Source organism: Octopus sinensis, linkage group LG16, assembly GCF_006345805.1.
Source record: "Octopus sinensis linkage group LG16, ASM634580v1, whole genome shotgun sequence".
Lineage (NCBI taxonomy): Eukaryota > Metazoa > Mollusca > Cephalopoda > Octopoda > Octopodidae > Octopus > Octopus sinensis.
The window spans coordinates 1622441-1645906 of NC_043012.1; the positions used below are offsets into that span (position 1 = coordinate 1622441).

General features: G+C 40.6%; 1 long non-coding RNA gene across 1 annotated transcript; it reads left to right on the forward strand.

Moving 5' to 3' along the window:
* The first annotated feature begins 1529 nt into the window (after positions 1-1529).
* LOC118766618 lies at positions 1530-12712 on the forward strand. The gene is made up of 3 exons (XR_005002556.1): positions 1530-1671; positions 2344-2347; positions 12702-12712. It is a non-coding gene; the product is annotated as an uncharacterized LOC118766618 (long non-coding RNA).
* The last annotated feature ends 10754 nt before the right edge of the window (positions 12713-23466 follow it).

The window sequence follows — 23466 nt, forward strand, 5'->3', positions numbered from 1 at the left end:
CGGCTACCGAATAATTGTCACATATTACATTTACAGATAAATTCATCTATTTACATAATATCGAGGACTCTTTCATTCTTTTGTTGTCTTACCATTTCAATACACACACACACACACACACACACACACACACACATATATATATATATTTACATATGATTGAATATGTCTATTTTATGTGTTTTGATATTGATGTAACATCTATTATATAACTAACAGGTATATTTGTAGCCCAGTATCACTTTGATGGCATGCACTGTTCTCTCACTCAATAATAATAATAATAATAATAATAATAATAATAATGATAATAATAATAATATAATAATAATAATAATAATAATAATAATAATAATAATAATAATAATAATAAATGCCCTGATGCAGTACCAGGCAGTGGCTCTCATGGCTTCTGATCTTAACTGATTGGAAGTGTTATCATGTACATTGTTTTGTCTTGGTATAAAAGATGGGCTACAGCAAATATTCTGCTCAATACCACAGATTTGCTTGTCAGTTGTTTGGCCTTCACCAGTTGAGCATGTCCCTTAGTGGCTGACGATATGTGCATCTCTGATCACGAGCAGAAGTAGTGGGGGAGCATCATGGCCATGTGTTGAGAGGGATTCTTTGGGGTTTGAATAATTCACCTCTGGAAACATAGGTGTTTCGTTCAACATCCTAAAGCAACCCTTATTCAGGGACCTTTTGAGCAGGATGGGCTACTCAATCTGAAGAAAATTCTAACTGGGCCCCACCTGCAAGGTCATGTGTTTATCTTGATATGAGATCACCATGTCGCGCACATATGGTTGTGATGCATGTATCTGGTGTACCTTTATCAGACGGGTAGTCATGATGGGTATATTGGGCTTCGTATATTTTACCCCAGTGTCACTTTGATGGCATGAACTGCTCTCTCACTCAATAATAATAATAATAAATGGCTGTACCCCAGCATGGCCACAGCTCGTGAGCTGAAACTAGATAAAATAATAAAATAATAATAATAATAATAATTGCTCCACCCTTATTGCAGCCCCTATTTGTTCCACTTCTCGAGATTTTTGCTCACTGTTCCCAGGGCTCCGACAGTTGTTGGTACTACTGCTACCTTTTTCATAGGCCACAACTGCTTAACTTCCCAAGCTAACCTGTCATATCTCTCGACTTTTCTTTCTTCCTTATCGCATACCTTGTTGTCAGCTGGGCATGCTATGTCTATGATCCAGCATAGTTTGTTTTCTTTCTCAATTAAGACGATGTCCGGCTTCCTATTCTCAATCTCATGGCCGCATATTATTATTAATGTTATCGTTGCCTTTGCACAGCTTCTAACGCAGGAGGTGTACTACAGTGACTTTTCGAGCACCTTCCGGAGTATTCGAGCGGTTCCAAGCAGTGTTGTTTTCTGCAAGTGCTCCACCCTTATTGCAGCCCCTATTTGTTCCACTTACTTCTCGAGATTTTTGCTCACTGTTCCCTGGGCTTCGACAATTATTGGTACTACTACCACCTTTTTCATCGATCACAACTGCTTAACTTCGCAAGCTAACCTGTCATATCTCTCGGCTTTTCTTTTTTCCTTATCGCATACCTTGTTGTCAACTGGGCATGCTATATTTATAATCCAGCACAGTTGGTTTTCTTTCTCAATTAAGACTATGTCTGGTTTCCTATTCTCTATCTCATAGGCGCACTGAATCATAAAATCCCAACACCGTAGTACATCTCCAGCGTTAGAAGCTGTACTGTGCAAAGGCAATGATGATAATAATAATAATAATAATAATAATAATAATAATAATAATAATGATAATGATGATGATCCTTTCTACTGCAAACACAAGACCTGAAATTTAGTGGGGACGGAACTAGTCGATTGCACTCGTACTTAAATTTATTGATCTCAAAAGAATGAAAGGCAAATTCAACCTCGGTGGCATTCAAACACGGAACGTAAAAACGGATGAAATGTTGCCAACCACTTCGCCCGGCGTGCTAGCCCCTCTGCCAGCACGCAGCTTTTGTATCTCGTATAATATTAACGACAGTAATCTTACAATAATTAGAGCAAAAACTTATATTGCGTAGGATATGAGCAGTTCCCATGAGCACTATCTTTTGAATTTCTGCCATTTTGGGGTTTCCTGGTATCTGAGTTAGGTAGCAATCAGCCCCTTTCGCTATCATTCCCAGGGCACCTATGACAACAGGTATTGTTTTAGTCTTCAGGTTCCACATTTTGCTGATTTCTATTTCAAAATCTTTATATTTGCTCAGTTTTTGGTAGGTCTTGACAGATACGTTTCTATCGATTGGGACAGTCATATCAATGAGGAGGCATGTTCTTTGTCTGAAGTGTTTCAATATGATATCTGGCCTATTTGCATCTATCTTTCTGTCAGTTTGAATGGTCAAGTTCCAGAGGAGTGAGATGTGGTCATTTTCAAGCAGCTTTAGTCTTATTTATAGACTGCCATCCATATTAGTATGGCGATAACTATTAATATCCAGTAACGCTGCCGTAATCTCCTTTAGAGAGACTTAGTAATTTTAATATTTTTATTAGTGTTTGTATTATTTCTGTTTTAGTGCATATCTTGCTGAGGTAAGTTCTCAGCAATAAACGAAAATTACATTGAATAGAATTCATTGAATACACATACAATGTATGTAGACGATAATTACGATAATTACCGAATTATGCTGACATAGGATGGTGCGCGCGGGCACGCGTTGGTGCGTGTGTGTATATATTTGTATATGCATGTATGCATACATACATACGTATACACACACACAAACACACACACATATGTAGAGAAACACATCTTAATGAAATGGAAGGAGTGTCTGACACCAGGAAGAAAAATTAACGTCCATATATATTATGTCTGTGTGCGCGTACGTGAGTGTGCGTGTGTTTGTGTGTGTGTGCATATGTGTGTGTGTGCATATGTGTGTGTATGTGTATGCGGATGCATATACGTATATGTACATATATATATATATAGTTATACAGACACACATATATGTATATAGAAATGCCTAAGTATATATATATATATATATATATACACACATACATACATATAGATATATATACATATATATATAACCACATGTGAATCGTTGGCGATTTTCTTCCTCCTTCTCTTGGACTTTCCTCAGTTTCTGAAGAAGATCGTCTGATCGAAACGTTAAACCATCTTTCTTTCCTTTCCTAAGCGTCTGCTAATACATTACATGTACCATATATAGTGAGTATCCCTAAAAACGTATGCATATAGCGAATGATTATAAAGTCAGTGATTATTAAAATAAATCTCATATTCAAAATTTCATAAAATCTGCAGAGAATTTAATTTATTATTATTATTTATTTTATGAAGCTTACTTTGATGACCCTTCTCTCCAAGTACAACTGATAAAACAAACCAATAAAATCACAAACATCGTGATACATTTCGTTCGATGTTTGTGCACATTCTCATTCAAGGGTTGCCCTCAATCTGGCGATTGTTATCGGTTTTGTATATCGTAAACTTCATATTTAAGTATCCTCATAAAAAGACGTCTTGAGGTATGAAGCCTTGTTAAATGCAGGGCGTATTCTGCTGAATCTCTTTGTCCAATTCACTGGTTTTAGCAAAATCTAAACAACCTAGGGCAGCGTGGGTGAGTCTAATCTTGCTGGAAACAAAACGTTACAGCAGTGTTTCCCAACTTATTTTCCCCCAAGTCCCCCAACTATAACTTACCAGAAAAATGCCTAGTGGTGGCAGGGGAAAAAAAACCCAACTTTATTTAACATTTTTTATCACAATTATTTAATACAAAAGATTTTACCAGTAACTCTTTTGTTAAGTACCGAGTACAAAAACGAAAAAAAAAAACAACAAAAAAAAACAACAAAAATAGGCGTGGCTGTGTGGTAAGAAGTTTGCTTCCCAGCCACATGGTTCCAGGTTCAGTCCCACAGCGTGGAACCATGGCCAAGTGTCTTCTACTATAGCCTCGGGCTGACCAAAGCCTTGTGAGTGGATTTTGTAGACGAAATTTGAAAGAAGCCCATTATATATATATATATATATATATATATATATATATATATATGTATATATATATATATGTGTGTGTGTGTGTGTGTGTGTGTGGTGGGTGGGTGGGTGGGTGTAATATATATATGTATGGATGTATAAATCTGTGTCTGTGTTTGTCCTCCCATCACCGCTTGACAACCGGTGTTGGTATGTTTACGTACGCATAACTTCAGCAATAAAGACTGACAGAATAAGTACTAGCCTTACAAAAAATAAGTCCTGGAGTCGATTTCTTCGACTAAAAACCCTTCGTGGCCGCAGTCAAATGACTAAAAGAATAATATACTAAAAGAATACTAAGAAAAAAATAAAAGTGAATCACGTTTATTTCCTGTGAACCTTGTGCCTGGCGTCTACGGAAGGTTTCCTTGATTTGGGGGTGATGATTTTTTAAATTTCAGTCATAAACCACATCGTTTAGTAGTTTTAAGTTTGCTTCTCATGGCTCAAAGCATATTGTCAACAGCACTAAAGTCACACCCACCCAAGTATGACGTGGAGAAAGGAATCTACTTTTGCTGAAAAGGTAAAAAAAAGCATAAAGTACTTTTGCTTTTCAGCAAAAGCGCTTTTGCAAAAGTACATTTCAGCAAAAGCGCTTTTGTTGAAATGGCAGTGTTAGGGTATTTCCTTTCAACTTCATCACATTATGAATAGGTCAGTAGTCAATTTGTTCCATGCTTCAGCAACTCTGAGTGTGAAAAAATATTTCTGAGAATCATGGGAGTTGTGCTGTTTTCTGATTTTGCATCAGTTATTAGCTGCTGAGACATTGTACTCTTTAAAACCTCCATGCTTCCTAAAATTTGCTAACACTACACCTGACATCCCCCCTCCATACACATGCACACATGTATATCATGACTCATACACTGTTTACTTCCCTGACGTAGTTCTATCTACTATACATGTACCTTTGATGCACATGAGCACACTATACACATTATTATTATTATTATTATTATTATCATCATCATTATTACTATTATTGAGTGAAAGAGCAGTGCAAGCCATCAAAGTGACACTGGGGTAAAATATATGAAGCCCAGTATACCCATCATGACCACCCGTCTGATAAGGGTACACAAGGTACATGCATCACAACCATATGTGCGCGACATGGTGATCTCATATCAAGATAAACAGTGCATGACCTTGCCGGTGGGGCCCAGTTAGAATTTTCTTCTGGTCGCGTAGCCCATCCCGCTCAAAAGGTCCCTGAATAAGGATTCTTTAAGGATGTTGAACGAACCACCCATGTTTACAAAGGTGAATTAACCAAACCTCTAAGAATTCCTTTCTACACACGGCTATGATGCTCCCCCACTACTTCTGCTCATGATCAGTGATGCACATATCGTCAGCCACTAAGGGACATGCTCAACTGGTTAATGTCAAACAACTGACAACAAATATGTGGTATTGAGCAGAATATTTGTGAAAAAAATGTCGTTGAAGAGAATACCACACCCACCACAAACAAACAATGATTTAAGCATTCACCAGACCGCCCATTTCGTGCCTTAAAAGGCAAACAAGTTGTTTCAAAGGAACGTGTCGACACATGCAACGTTCCAAATGAAAATGAAAATGAAAACGAAGGCGTCACTTTTGACGTCATCGAAGACTTCCCTGCTCTTCCCTCCACCATTGTTCCAGTACCGGAGAAGGAGGGAAAGAAAACCAGCAACAACATCGACACCAACACCAGCAACAACACAAGTGAAAGCAATCGTAACGGTTTCGCCTCCGCTGCAAAGCAGAGCTCGGAGGAAATAAACGTTACGATAGAAAACGTAAAAAGTGCAAAGGTGTTATTGGGGAAAGAAAGCAATAGCGTTTTCCTCAATACTCCACAAGCACTAATAAATGAAACTAACAAGAAAACAATCATTTATAAAATTTTCGAAAGAAAATACAAGAAAATGCCGCACCACAACAACTAAAAATAGCTCTAAAGCCCATATGGGGCCAAAAGAGCTATGTAACTAAGGGAAAGCGGTTTGGAACCGTAGAAGTTCGCTTCCCAACAGGGGAGGAAGCAAAAAAAGTATGCCATCCAAATATTACAAACAGTTAATTTGTTACTCGTGCCGACATATCTTGGTCGGCGAGTAACAAAAATTAAAAATGACCAGGTGCCGCCCAAGCTAAGTATATCTTGGCTGGTGGCTGCTGTCCTCTATGACATAGAGGACACTGCCAATATTCTAGTACAGAGGTTGCGGGAAAGGAACTGGTCAGGTATGGGGGTACAGCTACTGGTACAAATCCAGCAGGAAAAAATATAAATGCCATACCTGACTCGGTAAATTTGCCGGACAGCACCAGACTGCACGTTGCTGTAGAGGGGCGAAACCCAAAATGCTACTCTGCAGCAGCGAAAAACATTTGAAGAAGGACTGCCCCATTTACAAACGAAGAATGGAGGCAGAAAAAAAGAAGAATCTACACTTCCACCACCACCACCAACAGCAACAACAACACGAAACACCAAAGATTTCCACATCACCAACACCATCACCACCACCACTACGAAGAGCTACACCACCTCCAACCACCACGAAACTAACACCTACGCCAAAAAGAACCCCCCAAAAAGAAACACCGGCACCGTCACCAACACCAACAATTGCAGCAGCAGCACCGTTTCCAACAAATGTAACTGTGGAAGCGGACCCAGCAAATGTCCTCTTTCCAGACGACATCAGCTCGGATTGTGCGAGCTCTGATAGCGAGAAAGGGGAGTGGCACACAGTGCCACCGAAAAAGAAAAGAAGAAAACAAACAAAAAGAAACACATGACACACTGGGGAGGCGCAAACAAATAGAGCTTCTCAACATCAACAACAGCAACATACACTCACAACAACAATCAACAACACTGTCTCCACCACTACTGCCACACACACCAACGCACACAGACACCGTTACAGCAATAAACACGAAAAACGAACAACTTGTTTCATACATAAAAAAAAACACAGACACGAAAATTACAGATTTCATTATACCAACACACAACACACCATCAGCACACATTCTTACCATAAAAATCAATGAAAACATATATAATGAAATCAAGGAGAAATTCCCTAACGATGTCGGATCGCTCGGGAGAAATTTCTAAAAAAAAACTCTACAAAAACCTGGTGGAAACACCCGTGCAAAAGCACAAGGGAGCCACCCCACCAAACAACAACAGTAAGTAGGGCCTTTTTCTCCTTAACCTTTTAAAACATGGCAAAACTCAGAATCAGTAGCTTAAATGTGAGAGGCCTCGAGTCACTTTGGAAACAGGGTCACCTATTAAACGACCTGAGGTTTCATAGCATGGATGTAGCAGCCATTAGTAAAACCAGGCTCTCCGACCCGCAGGAACTCGCGGCCATTTTCGGCGGATACGAGATATTTCTATCTCCGTGTCGGCCGGGTGGTGGTACTGCAGTTTTGTTTCAGAAGAGCCTGGATTTGAAAATAAGGACAGTCTTCCTGGATCCAGAAGGTAAGTTGGTGGTCCTCGATGTAGACGGTAGTGCTTTCAGACTGCTGGCTGCCTACGCTCCGACAGGAGCAGGGCAGTCCGATTATTTCAAGCGTCTGGAAGTTTTCTTGGGAACATCACGCACTCTAGTGCTAGTTGGGGATTGGAACGCTGTCTTAGACGAACGTTTCGATCGGGTGGGCACGGGAGCATCTGCTAGGAGAGCGGGGTGCAAGAGCCTCGCCAACCTGCTCAGGCACTTTCAGCTGTCCGACAGGTTTCGACTAGACAACCCGAATGTGCCAATGTGGACTTGGACCAATTGCATCGGGTCGTCTAGATCGTACTTAGATAAAGTCTTCTGTAGGCTAGCGGATAAGGACAGCATAGGGTGTCCACAATTCCACCTAGTCGACTACACGGACCACAAATTCGTGATTTGTACGGTCGACTTGGATAGGCTACATAGGCTGTTTCCCGGCTACTGGAAGCTGAACGCATCGTTAACGGCGTGCAAAGCCTACAGAGACCTTATAGTGAGTGCATTCTGTGTCAGACCATACCTGTCTTTTGCTGGCCTCAAATCACGTCTGCGAACGCATGGAAAGCAAACCTCCACCAACTATTCTGCCTATTTGTCTGTGCACACCTTTGAATGCAGTTTATGTCAGAAGGTTTGCAACTCCAAGAGACATTTTAAGATCCATAAAGAGCAAAACTTATCTGCAACTCTTGGTGGTCCAAATCGGTGGTGCAATCTATGTGGGTGTCTTTTCACTACATTGTCTGGTTTAAAAAGCCACATCAGATGCCATGACGGTGCTAAGGTGTAGGTACAGGAGATGGTCAAACTCTGCGTAAGGAATAGACAACCACCATATGTAAATATACATCTATATGTATATATACATATATATACGTATATATATAAACATATCTCTATATATACATATATATTCTTTTAAATAAGCAGAAAATGGAGAAAACTTTTGATCAACAAATTGACTACCATCGGTTATTATTTTTTAATATATATATATATATATATATATATATATATATATATATATATATATATATATATATATATATATATATATACACATACATACATACTTCTTTCTTCCCTTTCCTGAGCGTCCAATAACACTATACTTCTTCCACGTTCTCGCGTTGTTGTGTTTTCTCTTTGTTTATTATTGTTTGGATTAACTAAATATATATATATATATATATATATATATATATATATATATATATATACATACATATATGTATGTTAGTTAGTTAAGTTAGTTAATTTTTGGGCTCAAAAAGCAAAAAAGCAAGGCCATGTAGGGGGACATGGGTGGCCTCAAATCACGTCTGCGAACGCATGGAAAGCAAACCTCCACCAATTATTCTGCCTATATGTCTGTGCACACCACACGGTGGTGTTCATGTAAAGAGTTCAGGCCACTTGTGGTCAAGGGAGACTTTGAACCGAGCGGTCGTCGGCTTCTTCACCATCTCGTCCGGCAGCTTATTCCACGGATCCGCAACCCGGACGGAGAAAGCCCCTCTCCTTCGATTGAGATGAAATCGTCGCAGATAGAGCTTTTCGGAGTGACCCCGCAGTCGACGCTCTGGAGCAGGAGTGAAGAACAGCTCTTTCGAGAGGTTACACTTTCCGCTTATGATGTTGTGAGCAAGAATGAGATCACCACGGCGGCGGCGTTTTTCTAGAGAAAAAAGGTCGAGCGTCTTCAGCCTTTCTTCATATATAACAAATAAAAAGGGTGGATTACTAGTACCGCTTTTGCTAGACATAAGAGTTAACTCAAAAGCCACACACACACACACACACATATATATATATCGAGTTGGAAAAAAAAAGAGATCAAATGGATACAATTTAATTAATTAATTAATTAACACATTCCCCTATATTTGTTTAATTTTAAATTAAAATTATAAAACATATAAACACATAATTTTGAATTTTTAATACCTTGTATCGAAACTCATCAGGGTGCACAAAGAACAATACAAGGATTACATCAAGCTACGTTTAGAATATTCAGAATGTATAGTTATGTTTATTACGTGTACGAGTACATGGTTATGCAGCGTTAAAATTATTTCATTTCTAATTCATGATTAATGGGTTATAGAATACAAAAGTAAAGTAACATAATGAATAAAGGAAAAAATGAGATAAAATCTATGTTCGTGCAATAAAATAAAATAAAAACGAAACAAAATTTATACTTATGTTTGTAGACGTGGGTGCGTATGTTATTACGTATATCTATATAGCTGTGGTTTTCAGTACAGTCCAGGGGTTCCGCAAGAAGTTACATAAATGCTAAACTCGACAGTAATGTTTAATTCTCCTGTGCAGATATGTGTGTACATGATAGGCCTACGGGTACATGTACGATTTGCACGCCAGCATAGATGACCCTCATCCTTGGTGTGTACATGTACGTGCACATCTACGAGTTGCATGCCAGCTTAGATGATGGTTTAGTTTTCTTTTGTAAAATACGAGTGACTCTATTTGGAAGAAACATTTTAACAGCGTAAGCCATTTAGGTGTTGTTGTTAATACGCCTTTCAAAAGATCTTTAGCTTTTTAAAAGGCGTTTTTGTAAAATCTTTTTCTTGTATGACGTCTATTAATATTTGGTTAAAAAAGAAATAGGGAAACTGATACTAAATTATAAGATATGTAAATATGCATAAATATTTATTTCTTTACTACCGACAAGGGGCTAAACGCAGAGAGGACAAACAAGGACAGACAAACGGATTAAGTCGATTATATCGCCCCCAGTGCGTAACTGGTACTTATTTAATCGACCCCGAAAGGATGAAAGGCAAAGTCGACCTCGGCGGAATTTGAACTCAGAACGTAACGGCAGACGAAATACGGCTGCGCATTTCGCCCGGCGTGCTAACGTTTCTGCCAGCTCGCCGCCTTATGCATAAATATATATTAATATTAATCCCTTTTTTTTTCTAAATTAGAACAATGAACAAATAAACGACATTTTAAATTCAAATCCGTAAATCTATTTTATTATTATATGCATATTGTTTAAATATAATCAAATACCTATTACTAAAAAACATAAATAAAAAAAGCTAAATTTTACATCATTAAACTCGCTACACTTTAAAGATCATTTTGTCCTGCGACTAATTAGGTTTGCTTTTATATATATATACAATTCTGCTTACAGCCTTACAAGTATGGATAGATTTCTGAAAAAAAAACCTAAGTTAGATGCAGATGAAGAGACGCCGGGTCTGAGGCAGTCTGTTGAAGCTGCAGCCACGGCCAGTGATGCTGCCTCGTCGAAATTACCAAGAAATGATGGAATTAACCTGCAACTAAAAGTTCGTCAATATTGTGAAAACTACACAGCTCTGGGATTTACTTGGACTGGAAACCCAGACTGCTCTTCACCTTTGTGTACTGTTTCTGGAGAGAAGCTGGCTAATAGTGTTATGGCACCAGCCAAACTGAAACGACACTTAACGACTAAACCTCCAGAGTTGTCAGGCAAAAATGAACAATATTTTAAAAGAGAATTGGCATTTAATAAAAGGCAAGTTTCTATGTTTGCCAAAAAGTTCAAATTGAGTGACAAAGGACAAGAAGCAAGTTATGCTGTGGCGGAGATAGTTGCAAGAAAAATGAAACCTCATACCATCGCTGAAACTAATTTTAACTGCATGCCAGAAAATGGTGAGGATAATGTTTGGAGAGGATGCTGTATCAGAGCTAAATAAAATTCCACTTTCTGACAACATAATAAGTAGGCGCATTCAAGACATGTCAGGAGACACTGAGTAAACACACCAACACCGGTTGTCAAGCGGTGATGGGAGGACAAACACAGACACAGATTTATACATCCATCCATACATATATATATTACTACAACACACACACACACACATATATATATATATATATAATGGGCAAATTCCGTCTACAAAATCCACTCACAAGACTTTGGTCAGCCCGAGGCTATAGTAGAAGACACTTGGCCATGGTTCCACGCTGTGGGACTGAACCTGAAACCATGTGGTTGGGAAGCAAGCTTCATACCAGACAGCCACGCCTATTTTTGTTTTTATTTTCGTTTTTGTACTCGGTACTTAAAAGAGTTACTGGTAAAATCTTTTGTATTAAATAATATTAAGTCAAAAATACTGAAACGAAAGTTGTTTGCACTTCAAGTTGATGAGAGTACAGACATCACTGGTAAATCCCAGCTCCTTGTATTTGTTCGTTGTATTAATGATGAAGTTATTGTAGAAGACGTTCTGTGTTGCAAAGAGTTGCCAGAAACAAGAAAAGGACAAGATGTATTTGATGTTTTTAATTCATATTTAGAGAATTGTGGATTGAACTGGAAAAACTGTGTTGGTATTTGTACAGATGGTGCCCCTGCAATGACAGGATGTCTTAAAGGCTTTGTCCTAATCGCACAAAAACAAAATCCAAATGTTTCATTCATAGAAAAGCACTAGTTGCTAAAACTCTTGGACCTGAACAAAATTCTGCATTGGATATGGTAGTGAAAATAGATAATTACTTCAAAATGAGGCCACTTAAATGTCGAGAGTTTGCGAAACTTTGTGTGGGTATGGAAGCAGACCATTCCACAGAAATACGATGGTTGTCAAGGGGAAAAGTATTGTCTCGTTTTTGCGAATTAAGAGTTATTGACCTTATGTTTGCCAGAAAACCTGAAAGACTGTAGAATGTTTGAGTGACGACCATTGGTGTTCCAAGTTAGCATATCTTGCCGATATATTTCATGAGCTAAGCCTCTTGAACAATGGCATGCAGGGCAGAACGAAAATATTTTGACTTCTACTGACAAAATAAATGCTTTTCAGAAGAAATTGACAATATGGAAGAAACTCACAGCTGCAGGAAATTTGGAAAATATTTCCAAGTGTTTTTAAAAGGAATTGTCAAGAAACTGCGCTACTGATTTTTAATCATTTACACACTTTGTTAACAAACCTTGACAAATATTTTCCATCGATATCTGTTGACCAGTATGACTGGATTAGAAACCCATTTGTGGAATTTGAGCCATTTGAAGAACAGTTCACATTAACAGAAGAAGAAGAACTTGCCAGTGTTTTAAATGACAGAACATTAAAGTTGAAGCTTTCTGAGCTTCACCTGAATGCATTTTGGTTGCTGGTCGAAAAGGAATATCCTGCAATCGCACAGAAAGCGCTGCGACTTCTTGTGCAATTTTCAACTCCTACTTCTGTGAATTTGGATTTTCAGTCCTGACAACCATCAAGCACAAGAAGCGAGCACAATTGCTGTCTGTGGAAGATGAACTTCGTGTGTGTCTATCAGAAACACGACCCAATCTTAAAGAGTTGTGCGAGAAACACCAGGTTCAAGTTTCTCATTGAGTTTTTGATAAGAATAAATGTAATCTATTCAAACTAAAGTTTTCTTAATACATGTTTTAATAATAACTGTAGATGCAAGAATAAAATTGCATGTGTACGTGACAATTTTTTTACAGTTTGTGATTTTATTGCAAATAAATCTGAACATGAGTATTTTCATTTCATTAATTAAATGCTGTTTTTTTTTTTTTTTGCATACGACAGTTAAATTATTGCACTGGTTCCTCGAGCCAGTGAAATGTTTCCTTGGGGTTCCGCTCCAGCAAAAACGTTGAAAAGCACTGGTATATAAGTAGACATCAATATGCATACATCGGTATATATGTTCCTTTGTAAGTTACTTCTTTAGGTATGTAAATTAATGTATATATGAGCAATAAAATAAAAATAGAATGTACGAAAGTAGAATGAATTAAAATAAATCCATGTTCGTGTGTGTATACGTGTGTGCTTATACATATGTTTAAATGCATATCTACATATTAAACAAGTATGGGTGTGTCTGCTTATGTATTATTGTGCGTGCGTGTTTCTGGCCCACGTGCCGGTGGCACGTAAAAGCACCCACTACACTCACGGAGTGGTTGGCGTTAGGAAGGGCATCCAGCCGTAGAAACACTGCCAGATCTGACTGGGCCTGATGCAGCCTTCCGGCTTCACAGACCCCAGTTGAACCGTCCAACCCATGCTAGCATGGAAAACGGACGCTAAATGATGATGATGATATACGTGGGTAGTCTTAAATCATCATCATCATCATCATCATCGTTTACCGTCCGCTTTCCATGCTATCAACGGTTGGATGGTTCAACCGGGGATCTGGGAAGCCAGAAGGCTGCACCAGGCCCAGTCTGATCTGGCAATGTTTCTACGGCTGGATGCCCTTCCTAACGCCAACCACTCCGTGAGAGTAGTGGGTGCTTTTTACGTGCCACCGGCACAGGTGCCAGACGAGTCTGGCAAACGGCCACGATCGGATGGTGCTTTTTATGTGCCACCGGCACGAGGGCCAGGCGTGGCTGGCAACGGCCACGAACGGATGGTGCTTTTTACGTGCCACCGACACGAGGCCAGTTGGGACGGCGCTGGCAACGGCCACATTCGGATGGTTCTCTTACGTGCCACCGGCACTGGTAACTCAGCTGCAATTTCCATTGATCGATTTCGATTCTGATTCTCACTTGCCTCAACAGGTCTTCACAAGTAGAGTTTTGTGTCCCAAGAAGGGAAGGTATGCATAAGTGGGCTGGCTACATCCCATGTAGAAGGCCACAGGTTATGGTCTCACTTGTCCTGCCGGGTCTTCTCACGCACAGCATACTTCCAGAGGTCTCGGTCTCTAGTCATTTCCTCAGTGAGACCTAAAGTTCGAAGGTCGTGCTTCACCACCTCGTCCCAGGTTTTCCTGGGTCTGCACTTTTTCACACAACTATCTTCATCCATTCTCGCCACATGCACATACCAGCGCAAACGTCTCTCTTGCACACCACATCTGATGCTTCTTAGGTCCAGCTTTTCTCCAAGGTACTTACACTCTGTCGAGTATGAATACTGACATTACACATCCACCGGAGCATACTGGCTTCATTTCTTGCGAGCTTACGCATATCCTCAGCAGTCACGGCCCATGTTTCACTGCCATGTAGCATGGCTGTTCGTACACACACGTCATACAGTCTGCCTTTTACTCTGAGCGAGAGGCCTTTTGTCACCAGCAGAGGTAAGAGGTCTCTGAACTCTGACCTCTGCTGGTGACAAAAGGCCTCTCGCTCAGAGTAAAAGGCAGACTGTATGACGCGTGTCTCCGAAAATATTTAGAAATCACAAAAACGTTTATTGTCAATGATATTTACGTCATTTTAAAGTTTGAACATTTATCTATTTTTTCTACATAATCGTTATTTCGGTCGATGACGTTTTGTAGGCGCTGGGGCAGTCTTTGTATGCCCATGTCATATCAACTCACCGCCATGTCGTTGAGGAGGCGTTGAACCTCATCTTTCACTTTGTTGTCTTTGCTGAAGCGTGTTCCAGGCAAATGCTCTTTCAACTTAGGTAACAGGTGGTAGTCACTGGGTGCCAAGTCCGGACTATAAGATGGGTCACCGTTTATGGTCTTCTGTGAGCATTCGCGGGACCCATCTTGCGCTCACCTTCCGATATTGCTACTTTTCACTCAAAACCCTATGAATGGCGCTTCGGGAAACCTCAGGAACCAAAATGCGGAGATCATCCAGAGTGATCTTACAAACCACATAGTTCCGAGTTCAGTCCCACTGCGTGGCACCTTGGGCAAGTGTTTTCTACTATAGCCTCGGGCCGACCAAAGCCTTGTGAACGGATTTGGTAGACGGAAACTGAAAGAAGCCCGTCGTATATATGTGTGTGTGTGTGTGTGTATATGTTTGTGTGTCTGTGTTTGTCCCCCCCCCTCCCAACATCACTTAACAACCGATGCTGGTGTGTTTACTGCCCCGTAACTTAGCGGTTCGGCAAGAGAGACCGATAGAATAAGTACTAGGCTTACAACGAATAAGTCCTGGGGTCGACTTGTTCGACTAAAGACGGTGCTCCAGCATGGCCACTGTCAAATGACTGAAACAAGTAAAAGAGTAAAGAGAGTAAATATATCATCATCATCATCGTTTAACGTCCGCTTTCCATAGTAGCATGGGTTGGACGATTTGACTGAGGACTGGCGAACCAGATGGCTGCACCAGGCTCCAATCTTGATCTGGCAGAGTTTCTACAGCTGAATGCTCTTCCTAACGCCAACCACTCCGAGAGTGTAGTGGGTGCTTTTACGTGCCACCGGCACGAGGGCCAGTCAGGCGGTACTGGCAACGACCATGAAAAAATCGTATTTTTTTTAACGTGTCACCTGCAGAAGTGCCAGTAAGGCCACGCTCGAATGGTGCCTTTTATGTGCCACTGGCACGAACGCCAGTTAGCCGCTCTGGCAATATCACGCGTGGATGATGATCTTAGTGCTCCACTAGCACGGATGTCAGTCATCAAATTTGATTCCGATTTCACTTACCTTAACAGGTCTTCACAAGTAGTGTCCAATGAAGGGAAGGTACGCATAAGTGGGCTGGTTACACCCCTGGCTTAGGCAACAAGGTTATGGTCTCACTTGGCTTGCCGGGTCTTTTCAAGCACAGCATATTTCCAAAAGTCTCGGCCACTGGCCATTGTCTCGGTGAGGCCTTATGTTCGAAGGTCGTGCTTCACCACTTCATCCCAGGTTTTCCTGGGTCGATCTCTTCTACAGGTTCCCTCAACTGCTAGGGTATGGCACTTTTTCACACAGCTATCCTCATCCATTCTCGCCACATGACCATACCAGCGCACTACATCTGATGCTTCTTAGGTCCAACTTTTCTCTCAAGGTACTTCCACTCTGTCGAGTATGCACACTGATATTACACATCCATTGAATCATACTGGCTTCATTTCTTGCGAGCTTACGCATATCCTCAGCAGTCACGGCCATATTTCACTGCCATGTAGCATGGCTGTTCGTACACATGCGTCATACAGTCTACCTTTTACTCTGAGCGAGAGGCCCTGTGTCACCAGCAGAGGTGAGAGCTCTCTGAACTTTCACCAGGCTATTCTTATTCTAGCAGCTACACTTTCAGCGCACCCTCCCCCGCTACTTACTTGGTCACCTAGGTAACGGAAGCAATCAACTACTTCTAGTTTTTCTCCCTGGAATGTGACAGAAGTTGTTCTCTGCATGTTTTCAGTGTTTATTGCTCCTGAGCATCTGCCACATACAAAAACTATCTTCCCTGTTAGCCTTCTTTTGCTGCACCTCTTGTGTCCATAGCTTACACTAGGTACATCTTATAGAGTTTCTACAGATCGAGCAGGGCCATCTACCTGAAGGGATTTGTGATTTGCCTGCCCTCCTACTTATTAGGACTTTGGTTTTAGCTAGGTTGACTCTAAGACCATTCGATTCTAATCCTTGTTTCTACACCTGAAACTTCTCCTCTAGTTCTGATAGCGACCTTAGAGCAAGGTCATCAGCATAGAGGAGCTCCCAGGGGCATCTTGTCTTGAATTCCTCTGTTATTGCCTGGAGGACTATTATAAATAGGAGGAGCGGGCTAAGGATTGAACCTTGGTAGACCCCTACCTCCACCCAGAACACATACATATATCTGTATACACACACATATATATATACATATATATATATATATATACACATACATACATATATATACATACATACATATATATATAAAAACCAGCTTAGAGAAGAAGAAACGAAACGAAACGAATCGAATCGAATCGACGCGAGGGCGCTCAGTCATACAATAGTGTAATAAATAAAATATATGCATACATACAAACATATATGTACGTACCTACATCTACATGTATATATACATGCATATATAAATATATATACGTGAGTACAGGATACCACAACTAGACGTAGAACTCAACGAGAAACGAAAAAGTAAAAACAGCATGGAACGGACCATTCTTTTAACAATGAAACACGCTGGAGTTGAACTAGGGACAGCTGATGAAGGGGATTTTTGCTTGTGTAGTTGTCTTGTACTCTGTTTTTCGTTGTTAAAAAAATGGTCCGTTCCATGCTGTTTTTACGTTTTCGTTTCTCGTTGAGTTCTACGTCTAGTTGTGGTGTCCTGTACACGCGTATATATATTTATATATGCATGTATATATACATGTAGATGTAGCTACGTACATATATGTATGTATGTATGCATATATTTTATTTATTACACTATATATATATATATATATATATACACAGATATATGTATGTGTGCGTATGTATATACATATACATAACACATTCATAGAGACACACACACTGCTAGTCGAAGTGCTTGTAAATGAATATGAATCCTTTTACCAATTGATATACTTTTGTTCGTGTGTTTCCATGAAAAGGAACCTCGATATTTATAGATATAATTCACTTCTTGGTGCATCTGGATTTCAAAGCTAGTTAGAAACGGGTACAGCCCACTTGCATTGTGCGAAGCAGTCAATCTTAGTTGAATATACTTCATTTCTTTTTTTTATATAGCTGATGCACAGGCATGACACCCCATAAAACTTCGTTTTATGTTTATTCTGACTTGTAATGGTTTATATTTTTTTTATTAATTGACATTTTTATGTTTCAGGTTCTATATGTGACTGTTTAATCATGTCATGTGCAAAAGAAACCATGGAGCTGTCTGAATTTCAAAGAGACCATATTGTGGGTCATTCTGAAGGTGGACATAGCGTAAAATCGCAGAAAAACTACAGTTAATAGAATGATTGTGCAATTTGTCAGAGAGGGGAAGGAGTCCACATTACCTCGCCCAGATCAACCAGGGCCCTCTGACAGGACCCTTCTCTTTGTTAGAGAAGTATGGAGGATAATCCTCATTGCAAGGCCTATGACATAGCAGAGCAAGTGAAAGTCACTCCCAGAAAATCTGTCAGGTATCTCCACAAACTTGGTTACTATATATGTATGTATATATATATATATATATATATATATACATATATATATATATATACACACACACACATACACAAATAAGTTAGGTCTGGTCAGATAGGGGAAGGGGCATGTACCGTTGCAACCACCACGTTGGCATCTGCTCTACAGTTGCAAGAACTTGGGACACTGTCTAGATCTCTTAGGGGCTGCCTTAGCTCCTTTGATACCAGGACACTTACAGGATTTCCCAACCAACGACTTTACTCAGAAACAGGGATGCATCCTGTTACTTGTATGATTCAGGAGTGTCACTTCAGACTGGTTGATCATGTTGCTTTGATTTCCAAGTTGGATCTTGAATACCATGTTCTCTTCTCTGATAATCTTTACTACCCTCAAGGGGTTAAACACGGAAGGGACAAACAAGGACAGACAAAAGGATTAAGTCAATTACATCGACCCCAGTGCATAACTGGTACTTAATTTATCGACCCCGAAAAGATGAAAGGTAAGGTTGACCATGGCGGAATTTGAACTCAGAACGTAGTGACAGACGAAATACCGCTAAGCATTTCATCCAGCGTGCTAATGTTTCTGCCAGCTGGTCACCTTAACTGGCTCATTCTGCTCAACCACACACCACATAGTCTTGATGGATGAGGAACTATCTAGTGGAGATGGGGACTATCTGGGATACTGTTTGGATATTTATAGACACCAAAGTGTCATATGATGGTGTTAAACTGAGAGACAGAGTAGGTCTATTACTTTTTATCCATCAATTAACTTCCTTTTACATTAGAAGTCACCAAAGTGGTCACTATTGATCCCTGGGGTTCTAAGTGGCTATCCAAGTGGGGTCAGTAAAAACCTGAAACAATTTTGAGCATTAAGGGTGTTGAATTACAGGTAAAATGGAGTCTGGAAGTGTGCAACAATTTAAAGCAATGAAACTCTCCTTTTGAGTGTTGGACTTCATGGAGGCAATGACAAAACACCGAGATCTTGGCATTATATCATGTTTGAGAAGAAGACCAACCAAGCCAAATAAAATCAGTCATAGCAGATGGCACAGTCATGCAAATGGCACCTTTGCCATTGGCATGTAAAAGCACCTCTGGGAGGATTCCTTCAATGAAGTGGCCAACAAGTTGAGAGAGCAGGATGCATGCCAAGACCTTTCCTACAACATCCAAGAGTGAAATACTTCTGCTGTTGTTGCAGTCTGAGCGATCTCCCTTCTTCTTGAAGATGATGATTATGTCTGCATGTTTCTGGCATTGAGGTACCAAGACACTTTCCAATAGTAGAGGACAATCTGATGAAGACGCTGGACAAGAGCAGGACCACCATATTTATAGATCTCCCCCAGCACATCATCTGATCCAGGTGATTTCCTGTTTTTTAAGTAGGAGAGAGCTGTATGGATTTCCACGAGGGAGGGTTCCGTATCCAGCTCAGGGAGAAGAGGGAGATCATCCATCAGTGTGGTGTCTGTAGGATTTATCTTGTGAAACAATGAGTTGAAGTGTTCAGCCCATCTGTCATGGATCTGGGTTTTTTCCTTGTAGAGAGTGTTGCTGTCTGAAGATCGTATCAGATTGATGTGATTGGAGGACGGACCACACAGGGATTTGGTTGCAGTGTAGAAATCGTGGATCTTATTTTCATCTGCAAAACATTGAATTTCTGCAGCTTTGTTCTTCCACCAAGTGATCTGAATCTGCTGAAGTTTGCTCTGGCATTCCGAGTGAAGATCTTTCCAATTCTGGAGGTGTGCGTTGGACCTGCTTGAGAGGTTGGCATCATGAGCCTGTTTTTTTGCTTCTGAGAAGGCGGAGAATCTCATCAGCAGATTCATCAAACCAGTCAGGATTGCGACGTCTAGTGTGTCCTAGTTGTTCAGTTGCGACCGAGGAGATCAGGGAGATATGTGTGTCCCATATAGCTCCTCTTGGTTTACTGAGGTAGGATCAGGGAGTGGGAGAGTATCCAATTTGATGGCAAGCTGATCTTGAAAGAGGCCACGATTCTTAGGATCATACAGTTTTGTGGTGTTCCGTCGTTTTGATGCTGTAGACTTTTGGCTAGGGGGTCGAATGTTGATTCTAAGCTTGGAACGGATATGGTTGTGGTACGTCCTGCAATCTGCTTCACACATTGCGCAAGTATGGATGATATTGCCCATGTCTTGACGACGGACAATGATGTAGTCTAGGAGATGCCACATTTTGGAATGCAAGTGCATCCACGACTACTTGTAAATGTCCAGCTGTTGAAAGAGGGTGTCAGTGATGCACAGGTCATACTCAGAGTAGAAGGTAAGTAGTCTCTTTCCATTAGCATTCATTTTCCCTGTGCCATGAGGACCGAGGATCCCTTGCCAGGCGGTATTGTCACACCCAACATAGGAGTTGAAGTGACCCATGAGTACAATCTTGTCCGATCATGAGATGTTCTGAAACGCAGTATGCAGAGAATCATAGAAGGTATCCTTTATCTCTTCATCCGAGTCGTGAGTTGGTCCATAAATGCTGAGAATTGTCAGAAAACGTTTGTTTGAAAGTGGGATTTTGATTGTCATAAGGCGTTCACTGATACAGGAGGGTACTCCAAGAATTTTCTGCAATAGGCTGTTTTTGCTTGCTAAACCAACCCCATGCAAACGAGGCATCTTAGAGGGATGTCCTTTCCAGAAGATGGTGTATCCACCAGCTTCTTCAGTGAGGGAACCCTCATTGGAGAAACGAGTCTCACTGAATGCAGCAATGTCAACGTTGTAGTGCTTGAGTTCGGTGGCTACAATAGTAGTGCATCGTGGGGGTCATCAAGTGTCCAGCTCATCATGTGAAACGTCATCAAGGAGGATGTGAACATTCCAACATGCAAGGAGGGTTTCTTTTTCTTTTTCAGTTTTGATACTTGGTTTCGACTGCACGTTTGGCGAATACTCACTGGGCTCTGCCGTGGTCAGCTTTGTTCTCCATCCTTTCAGAGTTAGTCAAATAAGTACCAGTTGGACATTAGGGTCAATGCAATTCATTTGTCCCCTCTCCCGAAACTGCCCAATGGAGAACAGATTATAATTATGGTTAGTGGTTACCCAGTCGAGCAAGTGAGGATGAGCTTTTTCTGAGCCTCATTTTCTAGGCCTTTCCCCATGTGGGGCAGACAGTGCTATCCCTGAAAAGGGTTGCCTGGACGCACAAGCAGGACTTAGGTGGATGTTTGTCCACAGGTCCATCCAACAATGACTTAGAGGCTTCCAGCTATATCCTAGTCTAACCCCGTCGCCCGCAGGACTTGCAGAGAGGATGAAAGACGAAACTTGTGCTGTGAAAAGTTTAAGGCACCGGAAAGGATCCTCTCTGGCACTTTAAACTAGACAGGTTTTGTCAAACAGATCAACACCAGGACTTGTTTTCAAGCTCTTTCTGATGAACTGCTAAGTTACTGGGATGTAAACAAACCAACACTTGTTGACAAGCAGTGGATAAACAAGCACAAATACACACACACATATATATATATATATATATACATTTACTAGATTCAGTCATCTGATTGCGATCATGCTGGAGCACCGCCTTTAGTCGAAGTATATTTTCCTTTGTAAGCATAGTACAATCGGTCGATTTTGCTGAACCGTTACGTTACGGGGACGTAAACACACCAACATCGGTCGTCAAGTGATGATGGGGGGACAAACACAGAAACATATACCTATGAGGGGCTTCTTTTAGTTTCCCTCTTCCAAATTCACTCACAAGGCTTTGGTCGGTCCGAAGCTATGGTAGAAGACACTTGCCCAAGGGTCCACAGTGGGACTGAACCCGGAACCATATGGCTGGGAAGCAACCTTCTTACCACTCAGCCACGATCATTTTTTTCACCTCATTTACTCCGCAGACCAGTTTCATGCAAAGTAATTTTCCCACAGACTGGAATGGTTTGAAAGCAAAAACGAAAGAAACACATTGCTCATTGTATTACCATTATGAAAATAATAAAGAAATTAAATCGGAAGTTGGGGCACCAAACTGTAGTTGTGCCCTGTTAATACGTATAGATCGCGTTTACCGTATCAAGGGAGACAACACAATCTTGACGATAGCGCAGTTGTCTACCTTGAAAGTGAAATTGTATAAATTAAAATTCTACAAAATTAATTTAATCATTTAGATATTACTTCCATAAACCTGTTTGATCGGGGTTGAGCAGAGGCTAACAGCACGGTGATGCAAATTATATAAAGCGATGGTCTCACTGGATAATGCGGTCGTAGATACATTATATCTGAACGCAACTGATACCCGTTCGTGTATCACCTTTTAAATCAGAACCGACATGAGGCTAACAACAGAAACATGGACACACAAGATAATGTAGTCCTTGATAGACTATGTAAAATGATAACCCAGCAGAAAAAAAAAACAAACAAACAACAGAAACGGGAAGGACACATTAGATAATGTAGTGCTTGATATACTTCCCAAAATTAAAACAAGGCGGACATCTGGGATAGGTCGCCAACATAAATTAGAATTTCTCCGTTTTGAGGGGGATTTTTCAAATTTTTTTTCTGAAATAAAAAAACAAAAAAAAACCCCTCAGGACGGAGAAATTCCAATTTATGTTGGCGACCTATCCCAGGTGTCCGTCCAAAACAAAATAAAATGGCAATGTTTCGTTAATAGTATATGAGATGAGCTCTGGGTAATACTTAAGAGTGGTCCCGGTGCGCGCACTCGCGCTAGCTAGTCGTGACTAGTCGATCCTACAACGACTACCTAGCAGAGTAAATAAAACACAAAATAAATAAAACACAAAAACACAAAGTAAGGATCGAGTAGTCACGACTAGCTAGCGTCGATGCGCGAGTACGCGCACCGGGACCACTCTTCTCAAGTAGTACCGAGCCGATGACACTATGTCACAAACTCATT